The sequence below is a fragment of the Cervus canadensis genome, chromosome 13 (genome assembly GCF_019320065.1).
Source record: "Cervus canadensis isolate Bull #8, Minnesota chromosome 13, ASM1932006v1, whole genome shotgun sequence".
Lineage (NCBI taxonomy): Eukaryota > Metazoa > Chordata > Mammalia > Artiodactyla > Cervidae > Cervus > Cervus canadensis.
This window is the reverse complement of record NC_057398.1, coordinates 45,735,157-45,759,878: the sequence shown is the minus strand read 5'-3', so window position 1 is coordinate 45,759,878 and position 24,722 is coordinate 45,735,157. Positions and strand designations below refer to the sequence as shown.

Here is a 24,722-nt window from a genome sequence, read left to right as displayed (position 1 = left end):
GTTCAACAAAACTGAGAACAATATGGTTGGTAAGTGTGCTAACACTTAGTTGTGTCCTGGAAGTCAGTATCTTTTTTTCTAATGTTGGAAACAAAGTAAACTGACATACTATGTCCACTAAGATAGAAACGATATTTAACATGTGTTAGGAGTTTGCTTGTTATTTTGGAATTCTTTGTAATACTTGATTTTGATCATTTATAATCAAGTTATAAAGGTTTGGCTTATCTGGTATGTTGTGTGTACGTATGTTACAGAAAGTTTGTGTTGTATTTTCTGTATTGTCCACAGATTCTACAATCCAGAGAGATGTCTCTAGATATCTAGAAAAATGTCTAGCTTGTGTGCATTTAAAGACATGTAAATAAAAGTACTCAGTGATATTAAGCCATTTTTGGGTGGTGGCAGGGAAAATGATTAAAGTAGTAAAGAGGCAGGATTCTCTCACAAACTCATGGATTCAGTAATCCTGTATTTAGATAAGTAGAGTCCTAAAGTAAAAGACCTGATGAGGAAAGGGAATGTGTATGTGTGCCCGCGCATGTATGTTTAATTTTGTATTTTAATTTTTCATGATCTACTTTTATTATTTCTTATTTACTCCTATTTTAGATAAATAATTCAAATGCATTATTATTCCTTTTTAATACTAAAAAAAGCCTCTTGAATGTAAAGCTTAGTTTATCTTCCATGAGATCACCTACTAATGAGGTTAATGTGCTTATTTTGAAATCTAGACTAGAGTTTAGACTAGTTGCCAGGCAACTACTGTTTATCCACATGGCCAAATTCAGTAGGATGAAGATGGCTCCATTTTCAGAGCTTTAACTTCTTGTATATCTGTTTTCTAGTTAAAAGTTTCCTCTTAATAATTTTGTAATTTTTAATATTCTTTGAAGCTTTGTAGTTACTATTTAGGCTCAAAAGATGTCAGTAGTTAAATATGATTACATATTAATGAGCTTTTTAAAAATAAGCCTTATTGAGTTGTAATTTACATACAATAAACTTCACCTGCTTTAAGTGGTAAATGTTGCTAAATTTATACACTAGTGTAACAAATGCTACAACCATGATGTAGAACATTTCTGTTATCCCAGAAAGATCCCTCATTCCCCTATGCACTCAGTCCTCTTCCTTGAACCCTGGCAACCACTGATCTGCTTTTACTATAATTCTGCTTTTCTAGAATTCCGTATAAGTAGACTCATACAATATGTAGTCTTTTGGGTCTGATTACTTTTACATAGTATAATACTTTAAAGTTCCATCTGTGTTGCTGTATATATCATTAGTTCCTTTTTATTGTTGAGTAGTATATCACCGTCTAGATATACCACAGTTTTTCTGTTTACCGGTAGGTGGGTTGTTTCTAGTCTTTGACTGTTATGAATAAAGCTGCTGTGATCATTTGAGTACATATCTTTGTGTGATGTGTGTTCCTTTTTCTTGGGTATTAACCTAAGAATGAGATTGCAGAGTCATATGGTAAGTATATGTTTAACTTTATAAAAAGTTTCCCAAAGTGGCTATTTTTATTGTTAGAGTTTAATTTTTCCCATGTTATTCTCATAGTATAAATTTGGAAAGCATTTTCATATTTCAGTGCTGTATGAAAATTATTTAAAAATTTTTTAACTTGTCTGTTACATTTATATATTTTTTCCTACTTTTTTTGGGGGGGATGGCAAATCATTTAAACCTTTTGGAGTTTTATTTTATTGATCTCAAATATCTGCTCTCACAAGATAGTTGTGAGGGTTAAGTGAGATTGTGGATGTGTTCTGACAGTTCTTAAGGTATTACTATCACCACATTTTATCAAGGTATTAGGAGTGGTTCTTGAGTCTTATTTAACTGTGTCTTGTCTGAAATACTAAAATAGAAGTTTGGTATGTCGTCCATGGCGTACAGAATAAAGAAAAAACGAAAGTGAGTTCTCAGTGTTTTTCCTGTATTGTTTAGTGAATACGATTGTGATGAGTGTGTGTGTGTGTTTATTTTGGGAAATAATGGTCATATAAACATAAGAATTTGAGATACACAAGGTATAGAATGAAGAGTAACTCTACCTCTTCCAGCTAGTTTCTCTCCTTAGAACTTTTTTATTTTTAATTCTGCTGATTATTATCCCAGCTTTATATTTAATATGCTAAACCTTATTTTTGATGAATCTTAAGTAATCTAGTGTATCTTCATTGAGAAAAATAAAAAATTTTAACTTTTAATACCTATTTTCTCCCTTCTTCTGTTTTTTTATTGTTTGGTGTTTGTGGTTAAACTTCTAGCTTTTGCATTATTAATTCTAGAAAGTTTTTAGACATTGACTCTAAACTTGCCACTTTATAAGTTGAGAAAAAGTGATACCCCTCCCAGTCTTTTCCTTTGAATTCCACATTCCCTTCCCATTTTATGTCGACTGTAATATTGATTTTATATTTTTAAGGCTTATAATAGTTGCTGCTTCAAAAAGCAGTAGTCTATATTATGATTATGTATATATTACTCACTGCTAAACAAAGTAGTATGATGGGATCCTTAGAGAAGAGGTGGATTTTTATACTCTATTGATATTCAAGATCATTCCATACTTTAGTTTGGCTTCTAGTATGGCATATCACTTTTTTCTGGATTTTCCAATGACCACATTTTCCCCCTGTTGGTAGAAGGGCCTTCTTCATCATATGACGTGGTTATCTAGCTTTTTAATCATACTATTTGTGGAAGTTCTAAGATAAACTGACTTTTCTGAGAATGATGCTTAGCTAGTGTCACATTATTTAATTGCATTCTTGGATAAGTTCTTTGCTTTCTTAGCTCTCATGTCTTTCCTCTTTTTGTTTTGGATTTATTTTCAGTTTTCTGGAGTATTTCCTGAAGTCACTTTTTCAGAAAGAACGTATGTGGGTGCTTGTCAACACCATGTTTGAAATGTCATTTTCACTTCTGCACCTGTACATGCCTTGGCTGGGTGTAAAATCAGGTTTAAAATAATTTTTCTTCAGCATTTTGAAGGTTGCGTTTCATTACCTTTTAGTAATGTTTTACTGATAAGAGATTTGATGCTATTCTAGAATAGTATTTTTGTAGGTAGCCTGATTTGTATTTTGGAAGCTTTTTGTGTTGATGCCTTTTTATCCTTGGCATTATAAAATTTGAAGAGGATGAGTTATAGTCCTTTTAAATTTTTTCTGTAAAGCATTTGTTAGACCCTTTGAAAATGTGAGCTGTGTCTTTAGTTCTGAGAATCTTCTGTATTTCTTTCATTATTTTTCCCTTCTATGTTCTCTGTGTTCTTTCCACATTGTTTCCCCTAGAGCTTCTATACCAAAGTCTGTTTTAAAGTTTTTCTTTTGTTTTACATCTCTTTGTTTTTTTGTCTATTTGTTCTGAGAGATTTCCTTGACTGTTCCGTAACTCTTTATTGAACTACTTAGCTCAAGTTCAAGTTCAGTCCTCCGACTCTTTGTGACCCCGTGGACTGCAGCACGTCAGGCCTTCCTGTCCATCACCAACTCCTGGAGTTTGCTCAAACTCCTGTCCATTGAGTCGGTGATAACCATCCAACCATCTCATCCTCTGTCATCCCCTTCTCCTCCCACCTTCAATCTTTCCCAGCATAAGGGTCTTTTCAGATGAGTCAGTTCTTCACATCAGGTGGCCAAAGTATTGAAGTTTCACTTTCAGCATCAGTCCTTCCAATGAACACCCAGGACTGATCTCCTTTAGGATGGACCTCTTTGCAGTCCAGGGGACTCTCAAGAGTCTTCTCCAACACCACAGTTCAAAGGCATCAATTCTTTAGTGCTCAGCTTGCTTTATAGTCCAAGTCAGCTATTACTTTATATTTCTGGGAATTTCGTCTCATCCATGGTCACTTGCTCTTATTTTATATATGTATATATATAATGTAATTTTTAATCTTAGGACACTAAGTAGGTTTTAAATTTTTTCTCCTCATCGAATAACTCTTCCAATTTGTTTATTCTGGTTCTTTTTGATGGTGGTAGTTGTTTCTTCGGGTATCTGGTCATCCTTATTTGTCTGTGTATACTTCTGAATGAAAGACCAGAATTACAGATAGTGCCCTCTCTTTTTACAGAGTGGGGATAATAATGTTTTGTTTTAGTCAGGCAAATGTCATGTAGTCTGTTGTTGTTTGGCTATATTTTGGTTCAAAGAATTTATTCTAAAGGATTGTTATGACTTCCTGCTTGCTTATTACCCTGTGTAGATTATTATCACCTGAACTTTGATGTACTCATCTGAAAATAAATATAATATCTACCTTCTTTACCTCACAGTGTGATTGTAGGCATTACAAGATAATTTATTTAGAGGAGTGGTTTCAGACTTTTAAACTATAAATAAATAAATATAGAAAAAGTTGTAATATAGTTCTTTGTCAGTCCTTTTTCTCAAATTTCTATTTATGAATCAGTTACTAGCTCCTGTCCAGGTATAATCTCATTGTATTTGTACTTTTAATGTGAATAAGTTGCTCTTTAGCTAATATCTTAGAATAGGGAAAGAAAGACTTAAAGATAATTATTGATATTATGTAGGATGCACACTTTTCTGACTGTGGCTATTAGTGATATATCAGTAGTGGAAACTTTTTTCCTCTACTTATCCAAAATCATGAGTATTGAGCTAACTCATTAATTTAGTATTGTTGGTGTTAGAAATTACAGTGAAAGAAGTATCAGTTGCAAACTGGAGTATTACCTGCATTTTCCTTCTTCGTGGTCCTAGGAGCGCACCTAGCAGTTTGGTTGCACATCAGAATAAGAGGCATTTGCGTGTATATCAGACACTTCTTAAATCACTGTCTTCAGAGATCAGCCTGTGGGTATACTCTGGGTAACTTAAAATCTTTAAACTAGGTGTCAGAAGTTTTGCTTTCTTAGTTTCTATTACAGCTAGTAGTAATATTTGCTCTGAAGAAACTTACTGTATTAATAAAATGGGAAATTTTAACCTGCTTAAAAGGTTTAAATTCTAGAAATATGTATATTTTAATAATGTTGCATAAGGGCTTATTGTAGTTCATACAATTTTGTTTGGTTAATAGTACTGTTTTTTAAAAACCTAAGTAGTCTATTAATGTGGAGAGCCAGCTCCTTTGATAGCAAGATAAAATTTGAATGTGTTTCTAGTCAGCTCATCATCTTACTGTTTTGAAATTGGTACAAATCTAAGCGGTAGTTTTATCATTAAAGCATTTTGATTGATGAAAATGCTGCATGATGTGTCAATTCCTTACACTTTTTGTTGTATTAGTATCTAACAAATTGAACTTCATGTTATGGTCTGTGTGTGTAACCAGCTTGTGTTTTCAAAGAACTTTTTCCCTAGTTACCTTGTGATTATTATAGTTTCCATTCAGGGACGTCCATTGTCCGTAAACTGTGTCCTTTGAATGATATTTGTCTTACATTGTATGAAATGGTTTGCTTAGATGAACTAGAATGTTAGTATTTGGTGATTCTTAGCTAAAACTTTATATGTTTATGAGTTTTTTCACAAAACAGCTTAATCCCAACTGTGCAAAGTACACCTCTGTAGCAAAGATTGTAAGATAGATTATGGTTTAATGCATGTTGTGATCTAGTCAATTGTGTTATTACAGAGAAAACAAAGGTGCCTTTTTTGGGGCTGCTTTTCTAAGTCCAAAGGCCTTTCCTTCTCTTTTAATTTGTGTGTACTTATGTACATTTTGTTCATATTTTATTCACAAGGTGACTTTTGAAATAAATTATAAAGTGATTAAGAAAAGAGAAAATGACAGCATGATTTCCTGTTTACTAGTCAGTAGCAAGCATTTTCCATAGAGAGTAAAGAGCTGTGGTAGTGACTGCATAAACCACATTGTAGATTAGAGAAGCTCAGTTTGACTGTTGACATTATAAAAGGAGCAGAAACATGGAAAAGTTAAATTTATTTTCTAATTGCATTAAACTTGGGGATTTAATGTATCTACAGTGATGTGAAATTTGTTCTTCCTATTGTTTCAATGTATTTGTTTTGAAAGTGTTAACCAAGTCAACCAAATGGAGAGAAACCAAATGGAGAGAACCATCAAATAGCTTTCATACACGTTCTAGAGTGTAAAATTGCTGTTACCCACCTTCCCAATCAACAATTGAGTTTGTGTATTGACTTTGTATTCTACAGTCCCATTAAATTCACTTTTTAATGTTAGTTGACTTTAAAGGTTTTTGTGTTGTTAGTCAAGTCATCTGCAAAGAGCCACAGTTCTGTTTCTTCCTTTCCAGTCTTTATGCCTTTAATTAATTTTTCTGGTCTTATTTCACTGGTTAGGACCTTTAGTACAGTGTTGAGTGTAATTGATGAGAGGAGACATTTTTGCTTTACTTCTTAAGTTTCATATTAGCTGTAGGATTTCACTGCTGCCCATTATTGAGTTGAGAAAGTTCCCTTCTATTCGTAGTTTGCTGAGACCTTTTATCATGAGGGGGTATTCAGTTTTTTCAGGAGATTTTCTGGTACCTATTGAAATGACCATTTAACTTTTCTCATTACTGTTTTAATATGTTAATATGGCATACTACTTTGATTGCTGGAATAAACCGCATTTGGTCATGATGTACTATTTTTAATATATTAACAGTTTTAATTCACTAATATTTTGTTAAGGATCCTTTTATACATTTATCAAAATATTGATCTATAATTCTTATTTCAAGTTTGTGTAATAGTTGTGCTAGACTTATAAAATAGGTTGAGAATCCCCTCCTTGATTTTTGAAGGAATTGGCAAAAGATGAGTTTTATTTCTTCCTTATATGTTTGCTAAACTGCAGTCAGTGAAGCCATCTGGGTTGGAGCTTTTTAAAATAATACATTCAATTTATTTAATAGATACAGGAGTCTTCAGATTTTGTTTCATCTTGTGTAGTTTGAGTAAATTGTGTATTTTAAGGAATTTGTCCATTTCCTCTAAATTGATTTATTGTCTGCTAACCTGACTTTAGGGTTTTCTTGAAGTTGATTTCTGTTGACAGCTCTTTTTCTTTGCTTCACATGTCTGGTATATAGTTCATTGTGTTGACGTGTTATACAGACTCTTGATCTCTTATTTCCTACTAATGACTACTGCTTTTTGTTTTTAATTGATACTTAACTCATTTTTATTGTTTCTTTACTTCATTTTCTCTGTTGTGAAAAGCAGTTAAAATCTCTGCTTTTTTCCTCGACGTTTTTGCTTTCTGTTTTTAGGCTCTTTTTTTTTTTTAATGCATGGATTATTCAGGGGTTAGCTAGAATTTGGGCAGAGTTTACATGTAGGTTTTGGGGCTCCTCCCCTGTGTTTTCCTGTCTTGTGGGGTATTCTCATTTTCTAGTCATGAAAAGTTTTTGGCAGCTCTGAGCTCCAATCTGACTCCTTTAACCAACATGACTGATTTTTTGTCAAAGTTTTATCCACACTAATCTCAAGAAATGGTGGAGCCTCTCAAGCAAGTCATATAAAAATGTAAATCTCATGCGGTATAGTCAGTTCCCTTCTTTCAGGGGTAACTTTCCCCAGTTTCTGCTTACTTTTGGTGCTTTCCACTGCCTTCAGATAGTTTTTATTTTAGTATTTTGTACAGGATTTATAGCTTTAAGTATGGGAAAGTTAGCTTAATACAAGTCACCCTACAGTCAATGAAAGTGGAACTCTGCTAGACATATGTTTTAATGTATAGATGTAAAGTTGTTTAAGCTTTGTAAGTCACTAAGTTTTGTTATTTGTTAATTTAAATTACTCATAACAAATTAAGAGGAGTAGAAACTTCATCTGTCTGTATAACCGAGGAAACTAATGGTTTAAACCATCTGAGCTCCAGTCACCTGGAAACATAGCTAAACCTTTTTTCCAGTAAATTTATAGAATTTTAAACTAGAGGAGTCTTTGGAAGTTGTCTAGTCTTATACCTGTTTATCTTACAGTTTAGAAAACAGGTCAGTTTTGGAGTTGAGGCAGAGCAGGACCAGTAGTGGAATTACTGTATTGCCAATTTTATGATACTTCATATTTTGTTCCTTTCCTGTCACTCAGGAATATACTGTAGTTCTTTTTTAAAAGCTATTATTAGTACTTGATGGGGGAGTAGATAAGAACTGTTGAACAGGAGGCTTTAAAAATCTCTAAGAATGGAAAAGGGAGTAGCTTCCATCTGTTGGAAACCTTGTATCCCAGTGGGGAGTACAGGGACGCTGTACCTGTTGAATTTACTGTGTCCGCTGCCTTGGAGAACCTGATACTGATGTGATGACTGTGCACTACTGTATTTTGTTAAAGATATGTTTTTGCTTATGCCAGTTCTGCTGCTTGGCATTTTCTTCCCTTCTGTCTTTGTCAGTGAAAATCCTTCATTTTAATTTTGATATCATCTTGATATTTTCCCAGATCACAGCCTTACAGAGTGAGGATGACTTCTCTTGTCTCTAATGCATTTGTGCCTTGGCTTCCTTTAGGCTTTTGGTTGACTAGTTATTACATAGATACATTATTTTACCTTCTCCATTATAAACTCCCTGAGGGCAGGAACCTTGTCCAGTACAACAATATTTCTTCCCCCCCATAGGGTCTACCAGTACCTTGAACATAGCTCTTAATCTTTCTTTGATAAATGAATAAGGAAGAGGAAAAAACAATTCTAGATGTTCAAATATCAGTATGTCACAGATATCAGGGCTTAGAACTCAATTTGGGACAGCTGAGGCAGGGCAGGGAATACAGAATAGATAGTCACAGTTGTGGAAGTATTTGTACCTAGGATGGACTTCCCAGGTGGCACGGTGGTAAAGAGTCTGCCTGCCAGTGCAGGAGACACAAGAGGTGAGGATTCGTTCCCTGGCTCAGCTAGGTCCCCTGGAGTAGGAAATGGAAACCTGCTCCAGTGTCTTGCCTGGAAAATTCCATGGACAGAGGAGCCCCCCTCCCCCACACGCACCCTGTACATACCCACCCTACACAAACACATCCCACATATATACAGACACACACTCCTAGAATGGGATTTGGGGATTCCAGATCAGGTCCTACATTTATCATTTTGTTGTGCTTTTGTGTATAGGACTAATGGAGTAGAAATTAGGGCTGACTAAATGGTTATTCCCAGCAGAGATGGCTGGGCAGATCCCTCACAGTCCCAGAATAGGTGAATATGTAAGTTATCTTAACCAGGTAAGTGGGACACTGTAGTGAAAAATGTAGTAATAATCATAGTTATGAAAGATTTTTTCATATCTAAGAATAATTTTTGCTTTACTCATAGAACTGAGAAGTACTTCCAAGTTCATGAAACTTAACTTTTCAAGCCTATGAGGAGAATCTTTTCTGATATGTTTCTGATGGGTCGTTTATTGAAACTAAAATCTCATTGTATAAGGCATAGCTGTTTCATTATTTAATAGCTCTGAGCACTAGTAGTCTTTATTTTGCCTTCCTGAGCAGAAAAAAAAAAAAAAGTTCTGTTTTCCCTGTGATAGGCCTTCAGATTGGAGAAGGAAATGGCAACCCACTCCATCATTCTTGCCTGGGAAATCCCATGGACAGAGGAGCTTGGCGGGCTACTGTCCATGGTGTTGCAAAAGAACTTAAGGCAACAAATAAGGCCTTTAGATATTTAAGATCACTGAAACGTCTTCCTTAAAATCTTCTTTCTAGGCAAAAAGTTCTCTTTTCTTTAGTTTGTTTATTGTATGACATGGTTTCTAGCTCTCTCATGCATAATCTTCGGTGTCCTTTTATGGAGATATCTGTTTGTCTTAAAATGTAGTGTTATAGATGATCTTATTTGCAAAACAGAAGTAGAGACACAGATGTAGAGAACAAATGTATGGATACCAAGGAGGAAGCAGAGGGTGAGATGAATTGGGAGATTGACATGTATATATATGAACACACTAGTATATATAAAGTAGATAAGTAATGGGACCCTGCCGTATAGCACAGGGAACTCTTACTGGGTACTCTGTGGTAACCTAAATGGAAAGAAGATCCGCCAGAGAGGGGAGACATGTGTGCGTATGGCTGATTCACTTTATATACAGCAAAACTGACACAGCCGTGTAAACAACTATACTCCAGTTAAAAACAGAACAGCAAAAATGTGGTGTCCAGAAGAGATAGTATATTTATCTTCCCATTGCTGGTTTGTAAACGTTTGTGTTGCCTCATGCCGTGGCCATCACTGGGTATTATTTTGTTTTTTAAGATGTTTATTGGTGATCTGTTTTATATGTACTAGTGTGTATATGTCAATCCCAGTCACCCAGTTTACCTCTCCTCCCCCAACATTCTTCTGTCTTTTTCAGTTTTTGCCATTTTATTGCTGTCTTATTTTACATCTCTTTGTTACTGAGGTTTAACTTTGTTTTTATTTCTTTTAGCCATTCCCCTCCCCCCGCCATAAATTGCTTGTTCTTATCCTTAGTCAGTTTTTGTATATGAAACTTATGTCTTTAATCAAGTTCATAAATTGTGTATGTTATTTGTTTGTAAGAGCATTTTATATATTCTGAATACTATTATTTTGTTGATCTTTTTGTTGCTGCTGCACATCTTTTACTGATTTGTTTATGCCTTTTAACTTTAGTTTTGTCATGTAAAGGTTTTTAACTGCTATTTATTCTATTAATACTGTATCAAACTTTTCTTTAAGGATGCCATTCAGGTCATACTTAGAAACTTTTGCCTGTTTTGAGCATCATTATGATTTAAAAAATTTGTGTTATGGAAATAATATATGAGTTCTTTTTGTAAGAAGGCTAAAGCAACAGATAGAGTTGCACTATTATTTTCCTTCTCAGAAATATTGCTATCAAGTGTGTTGTGCCAATATAAAATCAGATTTTTCCTCAAATAGTTAAGAACCAGAAAGACACATGCCAAACTATAAGTAATATTTGTCTCTTGTCAAGAGATTTGGATTCAAGGAATTGAGCAGGGCACAGGAATCGAGATAATGAAAAAGATGAGACTTCTGTGCTTTATTCTGTATAAATATTTGGATCTTACTGTTTTGTCTCATTTTACATAAATGGTGCCATAGTCACTTAACAATATGTCTTAGAGATTTGTTTATTCTGTTGCAACATGTCGTCAGAAAAGAATGACTGCTCTGACAGAACTTGCTTTTAGTGAACCTATTCTTCTCATTCATCTGTTTGTCTCATTGTTAAGTACTCATATACTGTCAGTTTAGTCCAGTAGTTGAGAGAGTAGAACTTAAGTCTTTGCCTTGCCTTTTGCTAGTGGCTATAGGCAGAATACTCAGTATGCCTTGAATTTACCATCTGTAAGATGGAGAGGACAATAATTTCTCTCATATGGTGGTGGTGCTTTTGTCACCAAGTCACATCCAAATCTTTTGTGACCCAATGGACTGTATAGTCCACCAGGCTCCTCTGTCTATAGGATTTTGTGGGGTAGAACACTGGAGTGGGTTGCTATTTCCTTCTCCAGGGAATCTTCCTGGCCTAGGAATTGAACCTGCATCTGCCGCATTGCAGGTAGATTCTTTGCCGCTGAGCTACCAGAGGAACCCTTTATATGGTTATGTGCTGTGCTTAGTCTCTCTGTCATGTCCTTGTGTCCGACTCTTTGCAACTCCTTGGACTGTGGTCCACCAGGCTCCTCTGTCCATGGGGATTCTCCAGGCAAGAATCCTGGAGTGGGTTGCCATGCCCTCCTCCAGGGGATCTTCCCAACCCAGGGAATGAACCCAGGTCTCCTGCATTGCAGAAAGGTTCTTTACCTTCTGAGCCACCAGGGAAGACCATGTAAAACATTGTAATGTTTGATTAGTTTTTATAACAGTACATGGGATATTCTAAATAGTTAATAAGCAATAGCTGCTATTATTGCTATTATATATACCTGCTATTATTATTATATATTATTACTACTATAGAATAGCTGCTATTATTACTTAGTAATCTGTTACATGACCTTGCTGAATTTGACATCAGTTTTACTGATATTTAATATTTAGCGTCACCCACTGTTTTCTTCTATAAAAACAATAAGGATCTTTGCCTGTAAAAGTTTTTGTTTTGTTTTTAATACCTTTCTGATGCTCTGTATTTCTCAAAGATTATTGATGCTACTTGGAACTCAGTGATAACTATCTTCTCAGCACCTTTGGACATTATAGAAGTGTGAAAGAGGAGTTACTCAGTATTCCTTTTCTCTTATCTGACCTGAATGTTGTGCTGCTCTCTTTCTTCCTCAGTCTTTTTTATCATTTTAAAGTTTCTGTTTATTTGTAACAGTTTTTAAAAATTTGTTTTTCTGTATTTATTCTCTGTTGTGATACTGCTGTCTTTTCACTTTTTCTAAGTGGATTAGTGCCACAGCAACAAGTGTAAACATTTTCCCTCCGCACTCAGGACTGGGTAAGGCCAAGTGATAGTTGCATTTTAATCTTGTGGTTGACTAAAAATGTTTGTCATTTAAGAACACTAATTTCCTTATTGTCCACATTTGCAAACTAACACGTCCCATCTAAAATTCATGTGTCAAGAGAGGCATAGGTATATTTTTTAATGTTGTGATAGCAACAATTGATAAATGAAAACAAAAAAAGTAAGTAAAAGTTGGGAAAGAAGGTAAAGGGGAACAGTTTTTCACCTTCATAGTGGGAAGTCAGTTGAAATCAAGAAAGAGAGCCATATGCCATAAGTATTAAAAGTGGCTGTATTTGACAAGTAGAATGATAAGGGTGTGGGGTGTGTGTATGAATGGTAGAAGAGACACTACTATTTTTAAGTCTTTAAGTCCTTTCATATGTTACTGAATTATTATTACATTCTGTAGGTATTAATAATAGTAGTAAATTGTATCCCATATGATCCTAGCTTATGCAGATAAAAAGCATATTTTTTAATATTGATATAGGTATAAAAATTGATTGGAAGGAAATATATACTGCAGTATTAAAAGTGGTTATCTCTAGGTATTGGTTTTTTTTCCTCATTATATTTTTCTATATTTTATAAAATTTCCAAAGTGAGTTTATTACTTTTATAATCAGAAAAATATTAAGGGGAAATATATAGGACTGTCTGCATTTAATTTGTCATATCTGGCATCAGTATGACATTTTTCTTTATATAAGTGCTATAACTTTTTTAAATTAAAGAAGTTCGAGAACCATTTGGAAAGATCCCCTGGAGAAGGGAAAGGCTCCCTGCTCTAGTATTCTGGCCTGGAGAATTCCATGGACAGTATAGGCCATGGAGTTGCAAAGAGTCGGACACACGACTTTCACTTTCAGTTTTCACTTTCATTCTCTCCATGTTTTAAATGTATTAGTAACACAGTATTCAGCTAAAAATAACAGAATAGGTAGCCAAGAGTAACAAACAAAGATGTGTTTATTTTTTCCCTTAAGACGGATAAAGGTCGGCAAGGACTGGTTGTTTATCAGATAAGGATAAAATCACCAAAGCTTCAAGCTGTCTCTGCTTGTGCACCTTTAGCTTACTGGCTTTTCATTCCTGTACTTGTTGCTTCAAGGATTCAAGATAGCTTTCAGTCTCTAGTGGGAGGCAGCCAAAGTTAAGGGGATTGGGGAAAGATACTGCTTTAAAGAACCAACAGTGTGTGCCACAAAACGTTTTCTTTTATGTGTGTGTGTTTGTGTGTGTGTGTAGTTGTAATGTCATTACTGAAGTTCTTAGATTTCCGGCAGAGACAATTTCCAACCTTTGTACAGGTCAGATTGAAAATTTGGCACATAGCATTCTCTAAAATTTATCCCTGTGGGGATTATTCTAAAAGATAGCTGTTTTGACTGTTTGTAGGACTTCTAGGCTTGTGCTCCCTTCTTAAAAGAGATAGTTTGTTATTCTGAGGTGATAGTGAATTAGGAAGTATGTTTGTAAAATGATCCTGAGTTTTTTTTTTTAAATGATCCTCAGTTTGATTTGACTTTCCTTGTAGAATCCAAATTTTAGTTTCCAGCCAGTTTTCTGAGGATTGTGACTTTTTAGTGTTATCAAATGAATTATATAAAGGTTTTCATTTTTGTTTTTAAGTCAGAATATGCAATGAAATTGGTAGCACGGGTGTTATAGCTGATGATTCCAGCTCTGTTGTTTAGTTCTCAGTTGTGTCCAACACTTTTGAGACCCCGTGGACTGTAGCCCGCCAGGTTCCTCTTGTCTGTGGGATTTTTCAGGCAAAAATAACTGAAGTGAGTTGCCATTTCCTTCTCCAAGGGATCTTCCTGACCCGGGGATCGAGCCCGAGTCTCCTGCATTCCAGGTGAATTCTTTACCACTGAGCCACCTGGGAAGCCCGATTCCAACTCTACCATCTGGATTAGCCGAAAAGACCCAGATTACATCCTTCAAAATATTAGGGCTTATATTTACTTGGATTTTTTCGTTCATATATTTTAATGAATATTACTCCTTATTTTCTTACTCTTGTGACTGACTTCTTTAAAAATTTTTTTAAATGCAAGTTTATATAGCTTTCAGTGTTATATTTATGGCTTTCAGCATTAAAATGGTGCTGAATAAAAATACATGACTGTCAAATTAGACTCATTTGTAAAAGTTTAGATCTCTATAGTGTGTTTATCAGTGAATTGATAAACTTTTTTTTTTTTTGGTTAATTTTTCTTACCATTTACCCAGAGATACTTATTTATCCTCAAGCAATTTTTTTTGTTAGTCTAAAAAGCTGTTACCACTTTATGCTTTTGAGGAGTGGCAAATTCTTCTTGTAAAATAAATAAGCATATTTATTTCTAGTATTTGGATAACTAATATCTTTAATCAAATTAGGGAAATATTTGTTGGAGACTGGGAAGAATATGAAGATATAGGTCACCTGCCTTCATGGAGTTTAGAATTTAGTGGGGAAAGAGGCTCTTTAAGGTGAGTCAGTTTCCTCATCTGTATCATGGCATCATATAGTTCTTACCTACCTCATGAGAGTTGTGAGTATTGAGTGGGTTAAATCATGTCAAAGGCTTTGAACTATGCCAGGGACATAGTAAGTGCTTTGTAAATGTTAGCTGCTGTTACCATTATTTTTAAAAAATAGAGATTTGCACAGAATGCTTTGGGAGCACAGACTAGGCAAGACTGACTTCCTGGAAAAGGGAGGGAGTGATAAAATTTGTACCTGCTGTCAGTTCTGCTTCATAGTTTCCTTGTTTATCATTGCCATTTGAGTGCCTAGTGCATAGTCAGTCCTCAGAGGAAGAACTCAGAGAAGTTGCAAAGGTGAACTTTTCTTAAAACATCTTAAAAGTAGATGACAGTAAAATTGGAAGATGTAGTGTTAAAATTTGTCACCCAATCTTCTATGCCTGACTTAGTCCTAGGATAGAATTTAGAATACTTTTGCAAGTAAGTAAGTAAGTAATAGAGGATAATTTTAGAAATAGAAAAGCTATTATTTTCAACCAGGCTTTTGAAACAATCTGGGTTTTCAAATAGTTTAAGATAATGCTTTCTAGCAAGGACTTGAGATGCAAGAATCATACACTTCAGACCAGACTCATGGCTATGAATTTTGACAGTGCTGTGTTGTTTTCGGTCAGTATAACTACATTGATTATTATCTGCTGCTGTATAACAGATTATCCAACACTTGGTGGCTTAAAACAATGATTTATTATTTTTCGTGATTCTGTGGTTTGATTCAGTGATTCTTCTGGTGATTTCAATTGGGGTCACTCATCCGGCTGGATTGAGAGTGTCACGAGGCAGAGCTGGAAAATCCCGGAAGGTCTTGCTCCCGAATTTGGTTCCTTGGTGCTGAATGTTGAGTGGGAGTGCCTCAGGTCTCCTTCCTGTTGCTTTTGTTGAGCAGGACAGCCTGAACTTCAGAGCATCTGACTGGCTTCTGAGAATGAATACTGCCAGCCCTCCTAAAGGCTAGAACCAGAGTTGGCACAGCATTTCTTATAATCCATTTTTTTTGTCAAACAAGTCAGAAGGCCAGCTTGGATTCCAGAGGAAGAGAAACAGAGTCCATCTCTTGATGGAAAGAGTGGCAAAGAATCTGTGGCCCCTTAATCTATAATGGATAGCATGGTGCCTTAATTTTCACTGGGTGTTTGCTTTCTGCCCTCCCTATTTATCCATTACGTTTCTTTCTTTATGTTTTATCTTCTTCTGTTTTACTGATTTAGATTTCTGTTCTTTTGATAGTGTGGATTTTAGTTCTGCCTTTGTTTTTACTTTCCCTTTATGTATTTTTTTTTCTAATTTTCTTTTAATATATCCTAATTTTAATATATCTTTTAATATAACCTTCTTACTTTACTTTGTCTTTTATCTTTAATTTTATGGAACCTAAATCTTTATTCCCACCGTAGGTCATAGGTGTGGTATTTGGGTTAGAAGAAGTGTTAGAAACACAGGGGTGGTATCCACGGGGTTATGTTACTGACGGTAAGACACTGAATCTTTGGTGTAGGGGCCTAGTGGAAGATGACGAGTTAGCCCCTTTGATTGAGACAACTTTCAGCTTTTGATAATTACTACTGAGTTTTTACATGTTGTTAACATGGTTTCAGCTGGTTACCCATAAAATTGTAGTGAAATTATAAATTTCTTACATTTTGTGGTTTCAAACAGGTAAGATAAGCTGTTGATACGCTAGTTCAGAAAGCAGTTCAACCTGTGCATAACTTAAGTAAACTCAAGCCTTTAAAAAAAAATTTTTAGTAATATATTTTATTTAGCCTACATGTACAATGTGAGATTTCATTGTGTATCAATATGAAAAGTTATTGACAATGTATTTTATATTCTTTTACAATCTGAAGTCTTTAGAATGTGGTGGGTATTTTGCACTTTGAGAATCTCTCAGTTAATTCTGGCCACAGTTCAAGTGCTCACTGGCCACATGTGACCACTGGCTGCCATATTGGACAGTGAAGTCCAGAGTCGAGTAGAGCCTTTTGATAACTACAGCTGTGGTTAACACGTTGCCTGCAGTCTCAGGAGTGATCCTGGTCCAGAACTGAGCTAAGCCCCTCCTGCCCCGTTGACACGGTACTGAAGTTTACTGTATTGGAAAAGGTAGCACTTGACGTAATTTATTACATAAAAATTGTACAGATTTTGGTATCAGAGTGGTTTTATTTTGCTATAACAACAACCTAAAATGGAGGTCTGTCATTGGAACTCAGTGGTGGACACAAACTAGAAACATTTTGAGGCATTAGTGAAAGCCTAAAAAGCCTGATTAGACTGTTATTAGAAGTTTGATGGCCTTTGAGAAGACTGTGCGTGAGAGCTTAGAGAAAAATGAGAGAATTGTCATCAGCAAATTGAGGAAGGAGATTCTTGTTCTCTAGTGGCAGAAGTTTAGGAACTCTGTTACCTGCAGTAAAATAGGAAGTAGAAGAATATATGCAGTAAACTAGGTGATCTAGCTAAGGAGATTTTTTAAGCAGAACATTAAGGATACTCCTGGTTTCTTCTTGCTGCTTATATATAAAATGTAAAAGGAGAGAGACCAATCAACAGAAGTACCGTTAAACAAAAAGCATATGTGAGTCTGAAAATTCCTAGCCTCTTCATTTGACCAGTGTTGCGAAAGTGAAGAACGTTCTGGAAAACAGCAAATCCAAAACACTCTCAGAAAAATATGTTCTACAAATGAAGCTAAGGATGTGACTTTAAAATCCTTTAAAACCTCAGAAAAATCCAAGGTGTTGCCTTAACAACCTCTTGAGTCAAACAACAGGGTTTCTAAGAACATTTAGAGAGTTGTCCTTCAGTGGTCTTCAGCAGAGGTGCAAGGAACAGAAGGAAGGGCTTGTCTTGAAGAGCTTTATGGGTATGGCCTTTGTCTCACAATGGAGTAAACCATAATAAGATTGTCAGGGGGCCCACGAAGTTTCTTCTCTCCTCTCTTCTTGCCTTTGACCTCTTTTTCTTCTAATGAGAATGAATCAGCACTGTCAACTTGGACTGGACTTGGGACAGAGACAGTACATGTGAAAAGCAGGCTTTGAGTCTCTGAACCTCTGCATGTAGGAAGCATGTTGAGATAACTACGTGGCTGCCAACATGGACTACCCTTTATGGAAGAGAAAGCATGATTTGGAAAGCAGGACCAAGAGCCTGGAGGACAGAAACAGGTCTAGGATTCTGATCAGAAATTGACTGTGTTGCACTGGATTTCAGAATTGCTGTGAGCCAGTGACTCCCCTTCACCTCCTGCTTTACCTGTTTTGAGCACCAGTGCTTTAGTAGTTTCTCTGTGCCTTTTGTGACTTTGGTCCTGAATTCCTGACCCACAGAAACTGAAATATGTGAAAGGTGTATTGTTATTTTAAAGCTTTAAGTTTTGTGGTAATCTGTTATGCAGTGATAGGTAACTAATGCAGTGGCAGGTTGAAATTGGAAGGGCTGAGAAGAGAACCGCACCAGCATTTCAGGCAATGGGAGTGGGGGAAAACAGGAACACAGAGGGGGAATAAGACCTCTGATTTCAAAGGTCTTGATCGGTTAGAACCATGGACTGACTGCTGGTCATTGGAAAAGATGTAAAGTCAAGAATATTCATTAATGTGTGTTCTGTTAAATATCGGAGAAAGGAATTCTAATTATTGCCAAGGACTTGAATTTTATGTTTAAAATGGGGAAGAACTTACTTATTTTATGTATAGTTTTACCATTTGACCTTGTTTCTTAGTAAGCAAGGTTGATTATATAGTGTATATTCTCAGAGGTCAATATTATTTGGTGTAAAAGTATTTAAGATAAATAAATGTACGATAGAGTTGGGCTCTAAACTCAGGTCTTACCAATTTACTTTAAAATGACTGAAAAGAAGAGGAAATTACTTTCACTGTTCACTTGAAGATTTTGAAAATTTTAATTATGTACAAAAGCTAAAAGTTTTAATACAGAGCTAATAAGCACATAAATCCTTAGTGTTTCACCATACTTTCTTTATGTATTTCCCCCCTATCTTTGAGGTATACTTGCTAAAACTTGTATATATTTGACATGTACAATACAGTGTTTTGGTGTATGTATGCTTTGTGGGCTTCCCATGTGGTGCTAGTGGTAAAGAACCTGCCTTGCCAATGCAGGAGACAGAAGAGATGAGGTTCAATCCCTAGGTTGGGAAAATCCCCTGGAGGAGGGCACGGCATCCCACTCCAGTTTTCTTGCCTGGAGAATCTCATGGACAGAGGAGCCTGGCAGGCTGCAGTGCAGTGGGTCTAAAAGAGTCAGACATGACTGAAGTGACTTAGCGTGCGGGCATATGTTGTGAAATGATTGCCACAATTACGCTGGTTTAATGTTTTCTTTAACACTCATAATTACAGTGTTACTTTGGGTGTTTTGTTGTTGTTGTTGAATCATTTGAAAGCAAGATGCAGATTCTGGTCCATCCCTAAGTTCTTTTAGTCCAAATCTCCAACAATAAGGTCTTTATGGTTACCATTAATCCAACCAAAAAAATTAATACATTGAATAGTCACATCTAATATGGCAGTCTAAAAGAGCTTTTATAATTTTTAAAAATCTAGAATCTATACAGTATATTTGGTTATGTCTCTAGCCCATTTTATTCTGAAATAATAAAAATGTGACATAGTATTGCTTTCTATGACATTGAATCTGATATTCTTTGAGGATTTTAGGCCTCCAGTTGCCTCTGTAGAATGTTCCACATTCTGGATTTGTCTTAATTTTTGTTCATTATTAGGTCCAGGTTGATCCTTTTTTGGTGAAAATACTATATAGAAGACGTATACTTGATCAAAAAAGTGACTTCTGGAACTCTTCACTATAAATACATTTTTTCCATTTACAAACCTGTGCGGTCATAATTCCTAACAACCTTTCACTTTGGTTTTAAACTTCAGTTGATTGATGTCGCTGCCTGAATCCATTTTAACCTTGTGAATTGTAGGAAAATTCCTTTGTAATGGTCATATATAATGATCCATGTTTACAGTTTCCTGCCAAAAAAAAAAGAAATGCCTTGTCACCACTGAAAGAATCCACTGTTTTTTTCTTGTTAAAAATAAATATGTTATTTGGACTGTGGATTTGAATGCATTTATTGTCTGAGTTCCATGTATGATTATTTTCCATAATGAATAATTTTGAAAAGCTTTAGTTTAAAACAATAAGTTAATAACAGATCTCTTAGGATAGTTTTAGAACTCTTTAACAGTGAGGCTTATTGAACAGTTGTGTGATGCTTTTTGAATACCAGCTACAGTATTAGGAATCACACCAGATAGTATAATGTATTTAGCGTTAAAAATGTAGCCCTCAGATACTCACCAGATAAATTGAAAAGATAAGACACATATGCATGTAGAAACAGAAGACTATTTACAGCAAGAAAGCACATATGCTGAATCACTGGTATAGTCAATAGATGATTTTTGTGTTCAGGAAACTGTCACTTTGAACTTTGACATGTGCAAAAGGCGTGCAGGTATATGAAATGTCTTAGGATGTCCTTGACATTCTGATCCTGGACTTTTGAAACATACTTTGCAATAATAATCTAGTGCCTATCATGTTATAGCAACCAAAGAAACAAAAGGAGTAAAACATATCCATTGCCTTTGAAATGCGATTGCATGAGATGAAAAACACAGGGATCAATGCTACATAAGATCATAAAAAATGCTATAATAAAGGCATCTACTTAGTGCCAAGGCTGTATAGGGGAGAGAACTAGGAAGTCACATTGCTCCAGAGATGGGTGTGTGACAGGAAAGTCTTCCCCCAGAGTAAATGGCCTTTGAGTCTGGGAGGAAGTTTTTTGACTGAGAATGGAAGAGTATTCTAGGCAATAGAAGTGAAGTGAAGTGAAATCGCTCAGTCGTGTCCAGCTCTTTGCGACCCCGTGGACTGTAGGCCACCAGGCTCCTCTGTCCATGGGGTTTCCCAGGCAAGAATACTGGAGTGGGTTGCCATTTCCTTCTCCAGGGGATCTTCCTGACCCTGGGATCGAACCCAGGTCTCCTGCATTGCAGGCAGACTCTTTAACCTCTGAGCCACCAGGGAAGCCCCAGGCAATAGAAGATGGGCCCAAATACCCAGAGATTTGATTGTGTGTGGCATGTTTTAGAGCCACAACACAGTTGAACTTTAATGTTATGTACACTTTTTCAGAAGAATGCTCAAACTACCGCACAATTGCACTCATCTCACACACTAGTAAAATAATGCTCAGAATTCTCCAAGCCAGGCTTCAGCAATACGTGAACCGAGAACTTCCAGATGTTCAATCTGGTTTTAGAAAAGGCAGAGGAACCAGAGATCAAATTGCCAACATCTGTTGGATCATTGAAAAAGCAAGAGAGCTTTATTGACTACGTCAAAGCCTTCAGTTGTGTGGATCACAAGAAACTGTGGAAAATTCTGAAGGAGATGGGAATACCAGACCACCTGACCTGCCTCCTGAGACATCTGTATGCAGGTCAGGAAGCAACAGTTAGAACTGGACATGGAACAACAGACTGGTTCCAAATAGGAAAAGGAGTACGTCAAGGCTGTATATTGTCACCCTGCTTATTTAACTTATATGCAGAGTACATCATGAGAAACGCTGGGCTGGAAGAAGCACAAGCTGGAATCAAGATTGCCGGGAGAAATATCAATAACCTCAGATATGCAGATGACACCACCCTTATGGCATAAAGTGAAGAGGAACTAAAAAGCCTCTTGATGAAAGTGAAAGAGGCGAGTGAAAAAGTTGGCTTAAGGCTCCACATTCAGAAAACTAAGATCATGGCATCTGGTCCCATCACCTCATGGGAAATAGATGGGGAGACAGTGGAAACAGTGTCAGACTTGATTTTTTTGGGCTCTGAAATCACTGCAGATGGTGACTGCAGCCATGAAATTAAAAGGCGCTTACTCTTTGGAAGGAAAGTTATGACCAACCTAGATAGCATATTAAAAAGCAGAGACATTACTTTGCCAACAAAGGTCCATCTAGTCAAGGCTATGGTTTTTCCAGGGGTCATGTATGCATGTGAGAGTTGGACTGTGACGAGAGCTGAGTGCCGAAGAATTGATGCTTTTGAACTGTGGTGTTGGAGAAGACTCTTGAGAGTCCCTTGGACTGCTAGGAAATCCAACCAGTCCATCCTGAAGGAGATAAGTCCTGGGTATTCATTGGAAGGACTGATGCTGAAGTTGAAACTCCAATACTTTGGCCACCTGATGTGAAGAGTTGACTCACTGGAAAAGACCCTGATGCTGGGAGGGATTTGGGGGCAGGAGGAGAAGGGGACGACAGAGGATGAGATGGCTGGATGGCATCACCGACTTGATGGGCATGAGTTTGAGTAAACTTCGGAAGTTTGTGATGGACAGGGAGGCCTGGCGTGCTGTGGTTCATGGGGTTGCAAAGAGTCGGACACGACTGAGCAACTGAACTGAACTGAACTGAACACTTTTTCAGAAAAGTATATGGCAAGCAGTGGATTGAAGAATGAATCCAGGAAACACTTACTCTACCTACAGTTGAGGAATGAGAGGAAAAGGAGTCTTCCTTAGGAATGTACCAAAAACATTTATTAGAAAGGAAGAAAGCTACAATAGTAGTGTCATTAGAACAAATTGATGAGATTTTACAAGAGGATGGTTAATATCACATACAACAGAGTGTACAAAGGAAATGAAAATTTTTAAAAAGGCTGTTGGATTTGACAATAATTTTGTGATTTCGGTATCAGTGATTTGGGGAAGGGCATTGGAAGCCATTTTTTCTTGGGGACAAAGGAGAGTGATGAATGCTTAAATACTCGGTTTAAACTATTTGGAAAATCTGACAGTGAAAAATAGAGGAGCAACACCATGAGTACAATTTGGTCAAGAGAAATTGTGTTTACAAGTTAGAGAAAGCCTTGTACATGTATGATGGCCGAGTGGAACATGCTAGTGGGACAGGAGATGCTGCAAGTTGTCAGAGCATAATTGATGGAGCAAAGGGTTGGGAAGAGATGACAACACAGGAGAGAGGATTAACTTTGGAAAGGAGGAGAGGCAAGCTTCCAACTGATCCAGAGGGAATGAAGTGATCATGAAGGAAGAACAGAAAGGGAAGGATTATTAAAGAAGAGGATTGTAAAAAGGAACTTAGGTGATGCTATTACATTCTCTGTGAGTTTGGATAGAGCAAACATTTTGGTTTTTGAACTTTCTCTGTGATTTATGTATTTCAGGAGCACTGATGGATAAAGTACCCATCCAACATAATCTAAAGTTGAAGAGGGGCATGGCAGAAAATTAAAGGGCAAGGAGTAGACACCTGATATTTTCTATCATTAGAAAAATTTTAGTACAAAGAAAATACTGAACATCAGAATGCTCTAGTATTGTTTAAAAATGCAATCATTTTTTAAACCTTGTTTAGGAACACTAAATATTACTGTGTTAAAAAAAGTTTTGGTATATAAATTTCAAAGTATATTTTATGTTGATAAAACTATTAACCTAATTTTTAATTGTTTGAAATTTTGCTGCATTTTTTAAAAATGGAGGACTTTTCTCTATGAGAATAATTAGGACTTTGCAGATTTTAAGCAACAGCAATTCAACACAAACTTAAGCAGTGAAGGATAAATTCAGAAGAAGGGATAGATTTATTAGATTATATAAATGAGGAATCCCGGTGGACTGATTTCAGCGATACCTGAATCCAGGAACCCTGGTGATGATGTCAAACATTCTTTCTTCTACTCCATTCTGGTGTTTTCATCTGTGATGTTCTCATTTCCAAGCAGGGTTCTGCTCTGTAGTGAGCATGTGGTTACTGGTAGCCTCTGGGCAATATCATGGCTCACTATTCGAAAGTAAGGTAGGCTTTTTCCCACCAGCCATGTAGTAGATACCAGAGTAGATTGTGCCATTTTTCCATCCTTGATTATCACTGTAACCAGGGGTATATGTACTCTAATTATATAGAGGTTGGGTTGTGTAATCACCTCTTGAAGGAGGTCACAATAACTATGAGTTAAAGGGATGGTGGCTCAAAAATTTGGCACATTTCCTTCTATTTGTATGTATGTGTGTATCTACCTGTTGGCTCTGTAACAAACCAAGTATAGTGAATGCCTTGTGTCAAATTTCTTAGGAAAGAATCAGCCTTCGATTATATAAATAAGTCTTAACAGCTTTTTTAGTTTATGATTTCATAAGAGATACTGTAGAAGCCTTTTCTTTTTTTACAAGGAAAAGTGTTTTCTGTGGTATGTATCACAGTATTTTCAGGCCTTCACAAAAATGGGGCAGCCGTCCATGAGTTGACTTCAGTAGTAGTGAAAATAAACATCTTGTGATGCTGAAAACAACTGGATGGGAGTCTCACTGAAGTCCTGAGTTTTAGTCTTAACTGTTTCAGTAATCAACTGTGTGTAAATAACACATAAAACTACTTGACACCACTGAGGCTGTAAAAATAGGTGAATTGGAGATCTTGTGAAGCTCTAATAATTCAGGTTATAGAAAAATGTAAAATAGGAATCTTAGTATACTGTAAAGAAAGTTAATGATTGTAGTTTTCACTTTAGACAGATTTGGGTTTGAATTCCAACTCTTCTACTCACCAACTATGTAAACTTGGACAAATTGCTAAACCTTGTCTCCTCATGTAAAGAAAGGCAATAATAATAATACCTGATTTGAAGTTTAAGGATAGAAATGCATTTGATTTATGCCCAATAAAATTTTGATTAGTTTCTG

At 36.1% G+C, this 24,722-nt stretch overlaps 1 protein-coding gene across 2 annotated transcripts in view; it reads left to right on the top strand.

Moving 5' to 3' along the window:
• AKT3 (AKT serine/threonine kinase 3) overlaps positions 1 to 24,722 on the top strand; it is a 272,836-nt gene that overhangs the window by 10,604 nt on the left and 237,510 nt on the right. The gene's annotated exons all lie outside the window — the stretch shown is intronic.